Source organism: Tachyglossus aculeatus, chromosome 4 (genome assembly GCF_015852505.1).
Source record: "Tachyglossus aculeatus isolate mTacAcu1 chromosome 4, mTacAcu1.pri, whole genome shotgun sequence".
NCBI lineage: Eukaryota > Metazoa > Chordata > Mammalia > Monotremata > Tachyglossidae > Tachyglossus > Tachyglossus aculeatus.
The window spans coordinates 125,540,202-125,554,276 of NC_052069.1; positions in this window are offsets into that span (position 1 = coordinate 125,540,202).

The window sequence follows — 14,075 nt, forward strand, 5'->3', positions numbered from 1 at the left end:
CAGTAGAAAACCCAAATGGCTACTCTGTGGTGAACTGAACTGGAGAAACTTTCAACAAGGACAACAGGAGAAACTCTTGAAGGACACAACAAAACCAAACCTCAAACAAGTGGCATAGAAATGAATGGGTGAGAATCAGCCACAGAAGGAAGCTTAGGGTGATTTACAGTCTTCAGAAATAACTGAATTCTGTTAAGTGCTTATTATGTGACCAGCACTGTACTAAGCCTTGGGATAGAATCAAAATTAATCAGGTGCCTCACAGTTTAGGTAGGACGGAGAATGGGTATTGCAAGTGACTTGCTAAGTGACACAGCAGGTATATGGCAGTGCTGGGATTAGAGCCTAGGTCTTCTGACACTCAGGCCCATGCTCTTTCCACTGCTAGTGGATGATTACCTTAAGAATAAAGGATGTAGGAAGACTAATACCAAGGATACGCAAAAACAGAGTTGCTGCAGTGCAGCAAAAGACAATCTTAACATGCACATGATGAAGGGAATTTTCAGCCTTAATAGGCACATTGTTACCAATTACACTCCCACAAAAATCTCACTTTCATCTTCAAAACGAAAGAAGAACAAGATATAGTCCAATCATATGCCTCTGGGATCACCAATTCTTCAAAGAGAAGTTTTTGGCAATGTATTCAGAGTCCCCACTGATTCCCTGAAGAACAAAATATTTCCAATGGAAGCGTATAGTCAAGCATGATTCGATTCCTGGAGACTCAGATTCCCAGAGTTTCAAATAATCAGAGATTTCAGGGTAGAAGTCTGGCTCATTTTCAAACCTCTTTGCTCCAGAGGAGAATCCGAAAAGGTCCAATCTAATTGCCTTTAACAGAGAGGAAGGGATTCAGTCCAAAAAAAGCACAGTTCTTCCGCATGTTAGAGTGAAAGGGCACTTAGTGGAAAGAGCACAGGCCTGGGAGTCAGAGCACTTGGGTCCTAATAATAATAATAATGGCATTTATTAAGCACTTACTATGTGCAAAGCACTGTTCTAAGCACTGGGGAGGTTACAAGGTGATAAGGTTGTCCCATGGGGGGCTCACAGTCTTCATCCCCATTTTACAGATGAGGTAACTGAGGCACAGAGAAATTAAGTGACTTGCCCAAAGTCACACAGCTGACAATTGGCAGAGCCTGGATTTGAACCCATGACCTCTGACTCCAAAGCCCATGCTCTTTCCACTGAGCCAAGCTGCTTTGTGTTTAGTACAGTGCTCTGCACATAGTAAGCACTTAATAAATACAATTGATTGATCCCAGTTCTGCCACTTGCCTACTGTGTGATCTTGGGCAATGCATTTAACCACTCTGGACCTTAGTCCCCTTAATTGTAAAAACAGGATTCAATGCCTGTTCTTCCTCCCACTTAGACTGTGAGTCTCATGTGGGATAGGAGCTGTGTCTGACCTAATCATCTTGTATCTACCCCAAGACTTAGCCCAAGATTTAGCACAAAACAAATACTAAACATGTACAATAATTATGGTGTAGAGGCTAGGACCCGGGTGTCAAAAAGTCATACATTCTAATCCCAGCTCTGCCACATCTGCTGTGTGACCTTGAGCAAGTCATTTCACTTCTCTGTTGCCTCAATTACCTCATCTGTAAAATGGGGATTGAGACTGAGCCCCACATGGGACAACCTGATTAGCTTGTATCTACCCCAGTGCTTAGAACAGTGCTTGGCACATACTAAGCACTTAAATGCCATTATTATTATTATTATTATTGTTATTATAATACTTGCTAAATAAACACTATGTGCCAAGCACTGAAGTGCTGGGATAGATACAAGATAATCAAGTCCCACATAAGGGCTCACAGTCTAATTAGGTGGGGAGAAACAGGTACCAAATCCCTATTTTGCTGATGAGGAAACAAGCATAGCAAAATTAAACAATTTACCCAAGATTTCACTGCAGACAAATTGCAGAACCAGGATTAGAACCAAGGTCTTCTGGCTCCCAGGCCTATGTTCTTCCCACTAGATTCCACTGCTTCTCTTATGATTACATTTGGGACAATCCAAAGGCCCTTCCAGGGCTATGGACTCCACATGCTTTGTGCAAAGAGCTCCTAATAGCAGTTATTTCCACAGGGTGCTGGATCCCTCAGCACTAATAGTTGGAAGGGGAAACTAGTGCTTCCTTGAGCCTAAACCAATCCTTGGGGCTTTAACTCCACTTTAGCAGAGTGGTAAGGTACAGCTGTCCCTATAAGGATATCCCAAGTGCTGAAAACACCCAATAGAAGGCCCTTAACCACTCACCAGGCAGATAATGAAACCTTCCAAACAAGCCACATCAATTTCCAATCAGAAGACAGCCTTTACTAGATTGCAAACTCCCTGAGAGCCAGGACCATGTCTGCCAACTCTATCATACTCTCTCAAGGGGTTAGTACAGTGCTCTGCCCATGGCAAGCAGTTAATAAAGAAACAGCATAGCGGATACAGCACAGACCTGGGAGTCAGAAGGTCACGGGTCCTAATTCCAGCTCTACCACTTATCTGCTCTGTGACCTTGGGCAAGTCATTTCACTTCTCTGTGCCTCAGTAACCTCATCTGTAAAATGGGGATTGATACCTTGAGCCCCATGTGGGACAGGGATTGGTCCAACCTGATTTGCTTGTATCCACCCCAGTGCTTAGTACAGTGCCCGGCACATAGTAAGCGCTTAATACCACAGTTATTATTAATGAATACCCCTGATAGATGGGTTTGCTACACCCAGCCTGGTAAAAGCATCTCTGAATTTGCCGTTAACCAAAAGCTCAGGAGATGGAAGGAAGCCATTATGGGGAAATGCATTTTTGCTGCCCTGCTACCTGTCCCAGTAAATGGAAATAAGGGCACATCCACTCATCTGCCTGTTGTGGGCAGAATTCAGAATCTCCAGTGCCCTGCTCATTTTCTAATGTTCTTGTCCAGGGCATATACTGGGCCAGTGCAATTGGAGGGCCCACTGAACCCTCCCTTCATTTACAGAGAGAATCCCATGGTCCAATCCCAGGTCAGAATGATCCTAGCCCCAGTGTCAAAGGGCCATCTTTTCAAAAGCAGGAAGTCCACCCATACAGTGCCAGTGCTCATGTACTTCTAGAGGTTCCATGGTGGTGGGTCTATCCCCAACTTAAGAGACAAGGCATTTTAGGAGAAAGAAGAGCAAAGTTCTTTCCTCTCCAGAGCACCTGGCCTCAACCAGAGGAACCACAAGGCTTCAACAACCCCTGAACATCCCAGGTGAATCCACCTAGGTGCCAGGGAAATGGAGCTGGGAAGCACTGCCCTTGCTCTGCCCTGTGGAGTTCTGCTAGCTTCTGTCCCTCCCTCTCTGCTCCATTCAACTACTCTAGGGGACTGCCAGTAATTATAACTGTGGCATTTGGTAAGCACTTACTATGTTCCAAGCACAGTGGCAGATAAAATACAATACCTACAGTCCCTATCCTACTTGAGGTTCACAAGCTAAAGGGGAAGAATAAGTGTTTAACTCCCATTTTACAGATGAGGAAACTGAGGCCCAGAGAAATTAAGTTACTTGCCCAAAGTAATAGAGTAGGCAAGTGTCAGAGCTGCAAATAGAATCCAGGTCCTCTGACTCCCAGGCCTGGGCACCATCCACTAGAACACCCCACTTCTCGATACAACCTCTCGGGCTTAATTGTTCTAAAATTGACTGAATGAGGTGGTCAAAATCCCCCTATACCACTTCCCCTAGTTAGAAATCTCTTAGCGGCTTTTTTATTGAACACTTAAGGCAGAACACTGTACTGGGAGTTTAGGAGAGTACAGCAGAAGTAAAAGACATGGCTCTTGCCCTTAAAGCTTTCAGTCTAATGGGGGAGATTGGCAAATGCAAGTTCTTTATAAGATATTATTGAAAGAGTAGGAGAGGAAATAAGACATCAGCTGAGAAGCAGCATAGTCTAATGGAAAGAGCATGAGCCGGGGAGTCAGAGGATCTGGTTCTAATCCCAGCACTGCCACTTGTCTACTGAGTGACCTTGGGCAAGTCACTTAACTTCTCTGTGCTTCATTTATCTCATCTGTAAAGTGGGAATTAAGACTGTGAGCCTCGTGTGGGACATCATGTGTCAAACCTGATTAGCTTCTATCTACCTCAGTGCTGAATACAGTGTCTGGAACCTAGTAAGCCCTCAACAAATATTTGTTTAAAAACCAACAAATGGTCATGTGCTTAGAGCACTGTATTGCACTCAGGGGGTGCTCAAGAAATAGCATTTCTACTACTGATGCATGACTGCAGAAAGACACGAGTTGTATTTATTGAGTCCTCATTCTTTGCAGAGCAGTGCATTAAGTGCTTGGGAGAAAACTATTGATTATTTTTGTATTTTTTAATTATCATGCTTATTAGGAGTACCAGAGTCAAGGGATAGGATCTCTTTCTTCAAGGACAGAAGCTAAAATAAATTATAGGTGGCTGTGGGGTGTGTGCGGAGGGGAGGTGCAACAGAATACTAAACATATGAGAAGCAATATGGCCTAGTAAAAAGAACAAAGGGCTTGGGAGCCAGGAGATCTGGGTTTTAGTCCCTGTTCTACCTCTGTATGACCTCACTGTGTGACCTTGGGGAAGTCTCAACTTATCTATGCCTCAGCTTCCTCATCTGTAAAATGAGTATTAAATACCTGTTTTTCTACCCCTTAGACTGAGTCACATTAGGGACAGAAACTGCATCCACTCTGATTATACTTTATCTACCCTAGTTATTATTATTATTATTATTAATAATAGAAAATATGTGTTCATAAGTGCTACAGGGAGAGGTGGGGTGGGGAGGAATGAATATCCAAATGCTTAGGTGACATGGAAGCAGCATGGCAGTGGAAAGAGCATGGATTTGGGAGTCAGAGGTCATGGGTTCTAATTCCAACTACACTTACCAGATGTGTGACATTGGGCAATTCACTTAACTTCTCTGGGCTTCAGTTACCTCATCTGTAAAATAGCGACTAAGATTGTAAAACCCACATGGGACAACCTGATAACCTTGTATCTATCGCAGCACTTAGAACAGTGCAGCATGTAGTAAGTGCTTAACCAATGTTATCAAAAAAAAAATATGGAAGTGTTCAAGTGGCAGTTGAGGAGGGAATAGGGTGGGGAGATGAGAGATTATTCAGGGTCCTTTCCAAGATCTCCTGGAGGAGACATGATTTTAGAAGGATCTTGAAGATGGGGAGAGCACTGGTCCGTAGGATGTGAAGGGGGAAGAAGCTCCAGGTAGAAAAGAGGGTGTGAGCAAAAGATGAGAATGAGATACAGAGAGTATGTTAGCTTGAGAGGAGTGAAGTGTGTTAGCTGTGATGTAGCGGGAGAGGAGATGACCAGATGAATGAATAAGTGAAGAAATAAATAGTAAGTGTCAATTGATAGCTACTTAGTGCTAAGGGTGGCTGTTAGGTTGATAGGACACATAATTCCCTAGAGCTCATATTCAGTGCACTAAAGTAGAAGGGTGCAGGCATAACCTCTAAAGAGGACATATATACCACAGGCTGGACACTGATTCTGCCATTGACAGGACCAGCCTGCTGGAAATCAAGGATAATTATAACAGTAGTATTTGTTCAAGAACTCTGTTCCTTGGTGCTGTACTAAGTTTTGAGTAAATCAAGATAGAGTGGATGTAGTCCCTGTCGCCCATGGGGCTCTCAGTCTAAGTAAGAGGGACAACAGGTATTGAATCCCCATTTTACAAATGTAGAAACTGAGGCACAGAGAAATTAAGTGACTTACAGCAGGCAAGCAACAGAGCTGGGATGATGAGTTTCTGAAAGGGTTTGTCTTGTGGATGGTTAGTAAATCCCACCTACCACTGGGGGATGGATTTTCCAATGTGAGGAAATTGGAAGAGGGATTCCACCGGATGGATGGTATCCCTCAAAGAAAAAAAAAAGTGATCATATTACAACCATCCACTTTTCCCATTCTCACCTATGACCCAGGCTAGCACTACTAAAATCAGAAGAGGTTGGGCTAATCCAGGGAAGGTGTAGATTTTTAGACTGTTAGCCTGCTGTTGGGTAGGGATTGTCTCTCTTGGTTGCCAAACTGTATTTTCCAAGTGCTTAATACAATGGTCCGCACACAGTAAGTGCTCAATAAATACGATTGTATGAATGAATGTGGAGAAAAGCTCAGTCATGAAGGGCCGGAATCAGCAAGTTTCACCCTGAGAAGACCAGGAATGTCCAGAAAGCCTCCAGAAACACCAAGGGAACAGCAGGAAAATGACCAGAGAAAGTGTCACAATCACCACTCTGCCACCACTCATGATTCATGAGGAGCAGCTAATGAATGAAGGCACGTGGTGACCAAAGGTCTTTGGAGGTCTGATGACATTTCCCCCAAAGCAGATCAAGCAACTCCAGCTGTGGACCAGTGCTGACAAATCCAGAAATAGAAAAGGCCTGAAACTCCCTTCAGCTGACAACTGGCAGATAAATGATCGGAGGCCCCAGGGGCTTGCCAAGAGTGAGCAAACTGTTGCTGCTGCTCCTGGGATATCTGCTCCTCCTCCTCTGCTTCCCCAAATAGCTTTCCCTCTCTCCCTCTGTTTTTCTTCTTCTCACTTCTCTTCCTTCTCCATTTCCCCCTTCCTTCTGTTTCTTCTTCTTCTTCCTCCCCTGCCTTCTCCTCTTTTTCCCCTCCTTCCTCCCCTTTCCCTCCTCTTGCCATTCCTCTTTTGCCTCCTCCCTCCCCTGCTGGCCACTTGTAAACAGCTTGAGTGCCAAAGTAAGCTTTGCCCTGAGTAGCATCCTCTTCTAGCATCAAGGACAAGTGGGGGCTTTGGGAGGGCATGCATATGTGTACAAAGTGGCTGGCTAGCAGGCATAACAGGGTCTGTGAATGAACTAATTATCTTGATTCTATCCCAGCACTTGACCTATAGAAAGCACTTGGTAAATGTCACTAGTAGCATTAGTAGTGCCAGCATGGTATAGTGGATAGAGCACAGGCCTGGAAGTCTGAAGGTCATGGGCTTCAATTCTGGTTCCATAGCTTGTCTGAGTGTGATCCTGGGCAAGTCACTTCCCTTCTCTGTGATTAACAACTCATCTGTAAAATGGGCATTAAGACTGTGAGCCCCATGAAGGACACGGACTGTGTCCAAGCTGATTACCTTGTATCTACCCCAATGCTTAGAACAGTGCTTGGCACATAGTAAGCACTTAATAAATGCTATAATTATTATTAGTAGCAGTAGTATCTTCACTGAGTGGCAATGTCTACTTCATGTAGGTGATAACAGAACTTTCTCCTGCCCATTTAGCTTAAGTACATTTTTGCACTACCCCTTATTCTTATACCTCTTGGAACAAACCCAAAAGCAGAATAGCAGTGTGGCTTAGTAGAAATAGCATGGGGCTGAGGACCTAGGTTGTAATCCCTGCTCTGCCAATTGCCTGCTGTGTGACCTGGCAGAAGTCACAATTTCTCTGTGCCTCAGGTTCCCCATCTGTAAAAGGGGGGGTGCTATACCTGTCCTCCTTCCTACTTGTGGGACAGGAACTGTGACTGATGTGACCAACTTGTATCTACCCCAGAAAGCACTTAATACAGTGCTCTAGACACAGTAAGTGCTCAAATACAATTGAACTGGAACATAGTAAGTACTTAATAAACATTATTTTTCTTATTCAGTTTCTTCCCTCTGGGCTAACCCCAGAGATCTGTGTCCATAGATATCAGCCTACGCTGGTCTCACTTTAGTCACCTAGATATTTTTAGCTTCTTTCGATGTTTCTCATCGGTCAAATTACCCATTTTGCTTTCACTCAGAAACCAAAGCCAGAATTGTCAATAATTTCCACAGCAACACACTTAAAGACACACTTTAGTCTGCAACAAGTGTCCTAGGAAAGGGAAACAGTACTGCCAGTCATTCCTGATTTAGAAAGAAAATACATTTAGTTCCACCAGAATGCATGTTTTTGCTAACAATAATACACAACTGTGGCATTTTTTAAGCACTTTACTCCATAGCAAGCACTGTGAAAGATTCAAAACAATCAGATCAAACATAGTTCCTGCTCCAAATAGGGTACACCAGTCTATGGGGTCAGGAGGACAGGTATTTAATCCTTACTTTACAGATGAGAAAATTGAGTCAAAGAGGAGTTGAGTTGCCCAAGGTCACTAGTGGATCTTTGACTCCTAATCCTGGCCTCTTTCCTCTAGGACATGCTGTTGCCCCACTACACATTTTGACTAGAATTCAGTGGCAAAGGTAGGGAATAAATCTAGCTGCAACCCAGACCTGTCTGGGGATAGTGAAATACAACACAAGAAGAAATCAATGTGAACATGACAACTGCATCAGACGGCACATGCACACTGCACTGTGAGATTTCCTCTGCAATAACACAACTCTTGTGCTATAGGAAAACAGTGAACAAAGCCAAAGTAGACTTTCTGGTTTCCCTGTTTGGTGTTTGCCAGACAGACTGGATTCTTGGGCCTGATTTGGTTTCAGTTTTCACCAGGATCAGGAGGCCCAAGACACAATGTGAAGCAGTAGCTCATGAAGGAGTTGATCAGAATTCGAGAGAGCCAGGGTTTTCTGAGTAAAATTTTGTATCTGTTTGAAATAGGATTGCACAGGGCTAACCTAGTGCCTAGAGCATGGATTTGGAAGTCAGAAGTACCTGGATTCTAAACCCAGCTCCGGCACTTGTCTGCTGTGACTTTGGGCATGTCACTTATCTTCTCTGGGCCCCAGATGCCTCATCTGTAAAATGGGGATTCATTCATTCAACCGTATTTGAGCACTTACTGTATGCAGAGCACTGTATTAAGTGCTTGGGAAAGCACAGTACAGCAATAAACAGTGAATTCCAAGATCCAGAAAGTCATTCTTCCCCCAAGAGCCCTTGTATAGGTGTTCACTCCGTGGGGAAAATGACCTCCTTCCTCCATCCACAATCCAGTTTTTTTAGCTGAGCTCCAAGCCTCTCACCTCATGTATCTGATGTGATGCAAGAGTTTCCAATTGGGATCAAAAAGAGATCCAGAATGAAGGCTTTCTGGTCTAGTAATGATCATGGAATTTGTTAAACACTTACTGTGTGCCAAACGCTGGGATAGATACAAAAGTATTAGGTCAGACACAGTCCATGTCCCACATGAGCCTCAGACTAAGGGTGAGGGAGAACAGGCATTGGATCCCCATTTTAGAGATGAGGAAACTAAATCAGGGAGAATATAAGTGATTTGACTACAGCAAGTAAGTGATCCAAGTGCTCTGATTCCAGGGTCCTGCTCTACTTCACCAGTTGCTTCTAATTAGCTCTAATATTCTTCTGCTACCTCAGTGAAGACTTTCAATCAATCAATGGTATTTATTGAGCACTTACTGTGTGCAGAGCACTGAACTAAGTACTTGGTAGTGTACAATACAACAGAGTTGATGGACACATGCCTTGCCCTCAAGGAGCAGTCTAGAGACTGTTTCCTCTTAGCATTCATTCCCTCTAAAATCATGCCCCTTTTTCACCACCCCACCCCACCACAACCTGTTCTCAAAATGCAAGGTTGTGCAAGAGCCCCTTCAATTCTTGGCACAATGGAAGGAATCAGATAGGTTCCTAAATAGATGTGCTCAGGCTCTGCCTGGTTTCTCAATGGTAATCCAGAGCCTTGTCCTGGGTGGCTACTTCTACTGGCCATCAGGGCAGGGTGGGGAGGGAGGAAGAGCAGGAGTCTCCTCCTTGTCTGCTTGGCCAGGCCTGGGGAAGAGGGTGAAGAGCCATCCACACTCTCTGCCCCAGTTCCAAGCAAAGGTATACTACGGGCATAGCTTAGTCCCTTCTAAATGAGACTGGAAACTCACTATTGGCAGGGAATGTATCTACCAATTCTGTTATATTGTTCTCTCCCAAGAGCTTAATACAGTGCTCTGCACACACTACGTGCGCAAGAAATATGACTGATTGATTGATTGAGACCCTAGTATAGAGAAGCTGTGTGGCTTAATGGAAAACACCCGGGATTGGGAGCAGAAGGACCTACATTCTAATCTCCACTCTGCCACCTGCCTGCTGTGACACCCTGGGCAAGTCATTTCACTGGGCCTCAGTTTACCCATCCCTGATCCTTAGACTGATGAGCCTCTTCTGGGTCAGAGAATGTGTATGACATTACTTTGTATCTGGCCTAGTGTTTGGTACATTGCTTGGTACATAGTAAGTGCTTAACAAATGCCACAGATATTACTAGCTCCCAACAGCAGGGACAGAGTTTCCAATGACCCCACAGCAGTATCCCCTTGCCTGCTCACTGGGTGAACATTTAGACTGACCATTTGAGACATGGAGCACATCTTTGGCCCATACTGAATGTACCCAAGTCCCTAGAATGATGCTGTGCACACATTAGGAGCTCAGTACAGTGTCCTGCATCAATAGGGCCCATAGTAGAGAGCAGGTTCTCAATACCATGCTCTACATAGGATAGGTGCTCAGTTCATCATTCTGCACAGTTAATCAATACTGATGACGGCATTTGACAGGATTTTTTGGCAGAGAAACTCCAGCCTAATGCTAACTTCATACCCAGCTCAGTTGGGAGTTTCGAGTGCCCCCTCTGACCTCTTTCTGCTTCAAATGAGTGAGACAGAGATTCTCAGTCAAAGCTGTAAGCTCGTTCAATCAATGGTATTCATTAATCACTTATTATGCACAGAGCACTGAACTAAGTGCTTGGGAGAGTACAATACAATAGAATTACGAGATATGTTTCCTGCCCAAAATAAGTTTACAGTCTAGAGGGGAAGACATTCATTAATATTAATAAAAGTGTAATTTATAATATATAATTTAAAAATAGGCAGTCTCCTAAGTGCTTAGTACAAACCTTTCCCCTGGGCCTGGAACCTCACACAATTCAATTTCTTGCCAGTGGAGAGCCTGGAGGGAAGATTTTCCCTCCAGGATGGAGCTGGAATGGCTGCTACATCTGGGGGCCCCTGCCACCTTATTCCTTGAGGGGTGCCAGCTCCCCAAATAGAGCAGCAAAGTCTGGCTTGGAACCACCACACTGGCATGGCTGAATCAGGGAAGAGCATGGGATAGCAGATAGATTTAGTGGCCATGGTGGTCACTTCTGCTAATATATAGTGTGATTATTTTGTATCTCCTCCAGCCAGATTAAAGCAATACCTTTATATCTAGTTTATGCTGGTTTTCTTCTCATAGCCACCCCCATTCCCATCCACCCCTTCACTTCCTTCACTACTCTCTCACCTCGCCTATCCCTCATACTCATTCTCACCCACCCCCTTTCCTCAAACCAGATCTGGCAAAGAAAGGAGAGTTTTTTGTTTTCTTGGTATTCCAGTTCCTTTCAGCTAAATTTGCCCCTTGTAAAAACACTCTGTCAGTTTCTCTTCCATAATCCAGGATCCTTTTTCGGCAGGGATAGTCAACTCTCTCTCAGCCCACTTGCATGTCATTAGTGCTCAGGGAGTCATTCTAAATGTGTTTTTCCTTCAGTCCATCAAACAAGCTCTTACTTATGTAGAACTCTTTACTAAGCACTTAGGAAAATACAATCCAATAGAGTTGGTAGGCCTGATCCCTGCCCATGAGGAGCTTGCTGTCTTTTCTCCTACCTCTAATTGCTCTGCCTTGGTTGGTTCTGGGATGATCTCCTGGATCACTTATTCAACTATAATAGCAAATCCATCAGCTCCAACAAAATAAAGGTCTGCGGCATCCAGGACCACAGTGCTTCCTCTGGAGTTTCCACTGACAAATAAACTGGGCAAAAAAGCATCTGCCCGGAATATATATATATTTTTTAATGTTTTGGGTTCTGGCTGTGCTTCCATTGCTGGGGAGCAGCTAACGAAACAGAGAACACCCAACATTTGGGGAATTATGCTCAAATAGGAGTTGATTTTCATCGTTACTGTGAAGTGCCCTTGAGTTTCTGTGGAATCTAGAGCTTCTGGGACAACTCTTCTAAAAGAACACATTCCATGCAGTTACTGCAGGTGACTTGCACAACATTCTGATGTCATCTGGAGTCAGAGAGATACATTCAACCCTCAGCTCCCCTCTCCTCCCCACCCACCCCCAGAACCCTGATCCAAGAGGTTGATGGCATATACTTCTAACTGCTGGGCCTCTTGGAAAACCTACAAAAGACTTTTAGTACAGCCACTCCCAATTCTTGTCTTTCCAGCCTCCTTTTCAAACTGATAATAGACAGATTGATAACTAGGATTCTGGGTCCCCACTGAGCCTTGAGAATGTTTGGTTGGGCTCCGAGAGGGGCAATCTATAGGGTCTCCTCATTGACCTAATCTCTGATTGGGCCTGATACGGGGAGGCACTGGTGGAGAGAAAAAGGGGCTAGAGAAGATACTGTGGAGGTTTTGTCAAACTGCCGAGATGCAGTCTGTCAGATCGACTGACAAAGCAGTGTGGCTCAGTGGAAAGAGCACGGGATTTGGAGTCAGAGGTCAGGGGTTCAAATCCCGGCTCCGCCAATTGTCAGCTGTGTGACTTTGGGCAAGTCACTTATCTTCTCTGTTCCTCAATTACCTCATCTGTAAAATGGGGATTAAGACTGTGAGACCCCGTGGGGCCTGATCACTGATCAGGTCAACCTGATCACTTTGTAACCTCCCCAGCCCTTAGAAGAGTGCTTTGCACATAGCAAGCGCTTAATAAATGCCATTATTATTATCATCATCAATATACTAATTTCTCAGTACCTGGGTTTTGAGCCAGGAGGTGCTGCTGGCAGAGCAGGGATGATCTCTATTGCTGAATTGTACTTTCCAAGGGCTTATTACAGTGCTCTGCACACAGTAAGCTCTCAATAAATACAATTTAAATGAATGCTCACTTCTCATGTGACCTCAGCCATGTCCACACCACAGCCACTTTTTGGGAGACCCTAAGCAACACCCATGTCTGGTTCCTCAGGGCTAAATAAAGCTTTATGTGGGATATTAATTGCAGAAAATCATTATGGGCCAACAGTCTCACTCCCCTTGAATCTGTGGAGATGACTCAGTGACTGAGCCATGGCATTTGTTCCCTCTGGGGTGAGAGGCATGTGGGTGGGGTCCAGGGAGCGGTCCCATCTCAACAACATCACTGGTTCAATGCACATCATTTCTCCTGCACCCTCTCCCGCTCCCTGGTCCCCATCCCTTCATGAAGGTCAGAACATGCCTGGGGACAATGCCCAGACCAGATGGGTTCACTGCAATGGAATCCTGGCAGGACCCCAGGCCCCAAATGCCAGGCAGCGGACTCAGGCATCTACATTACCCTGGGCTGACAGCCTTGACATTTTCCACTCGATTATATTGTTCTTGAAGGGATTGAGTCCTGCCATAGACAACTGCGGGAGGAGAAGGAGCAATGTTTATTGGGTTTCCCCAACCTTGGGGATCCATCAGGAAGAGTCTAAAACTGGATTCTGCCTACTCTGATTCAGCCCGAGCCCAGAATGGAGACTTGCCTGCTAGGCAGCAATGTGTGCCGACGCAGAGCAATCTGTTTCAGAGCTGAGTCACAGCAGAACATTGCAAATTGACCCAAAGACACAGCGATTGGACCAGTGGAGTATGAGGAAAGGGAGGTGGTAGGGTAGAAGGAGACAGAGGGTTGGAAGAGGAAAGAGAAGGAACAATAGATACTATCTTTCAACTTCCCTAGCCTCTGTGTCCAAAATCTTTTCCCTGACACTGAGATGACACTTTCCTGGAACACCCCAGTTTCCCCAAATCCCTTTTGCAGGGGCCATCATGCTTGGAGAGTCAGAGCCCCAGAACACCCCTACCCTCAGGACTCTACCCAGGAATTCAGATCCAGCACTTCTAGTTTTCAGGCAAAGAGGGCTTTGTAATTTCACTTCTCTGTGACTCACTTTCCTCATCTGCAAAATGGGGATTCAATGCCTGTTCTCCCTTGTATTTAGACTGAGTTCCATGTAGGTCTTATCTCGCATCTAACCCAGCACTTAGTAAAATGCTTGGCACACAGCAACTACTTAAATACCAATGATAATAAT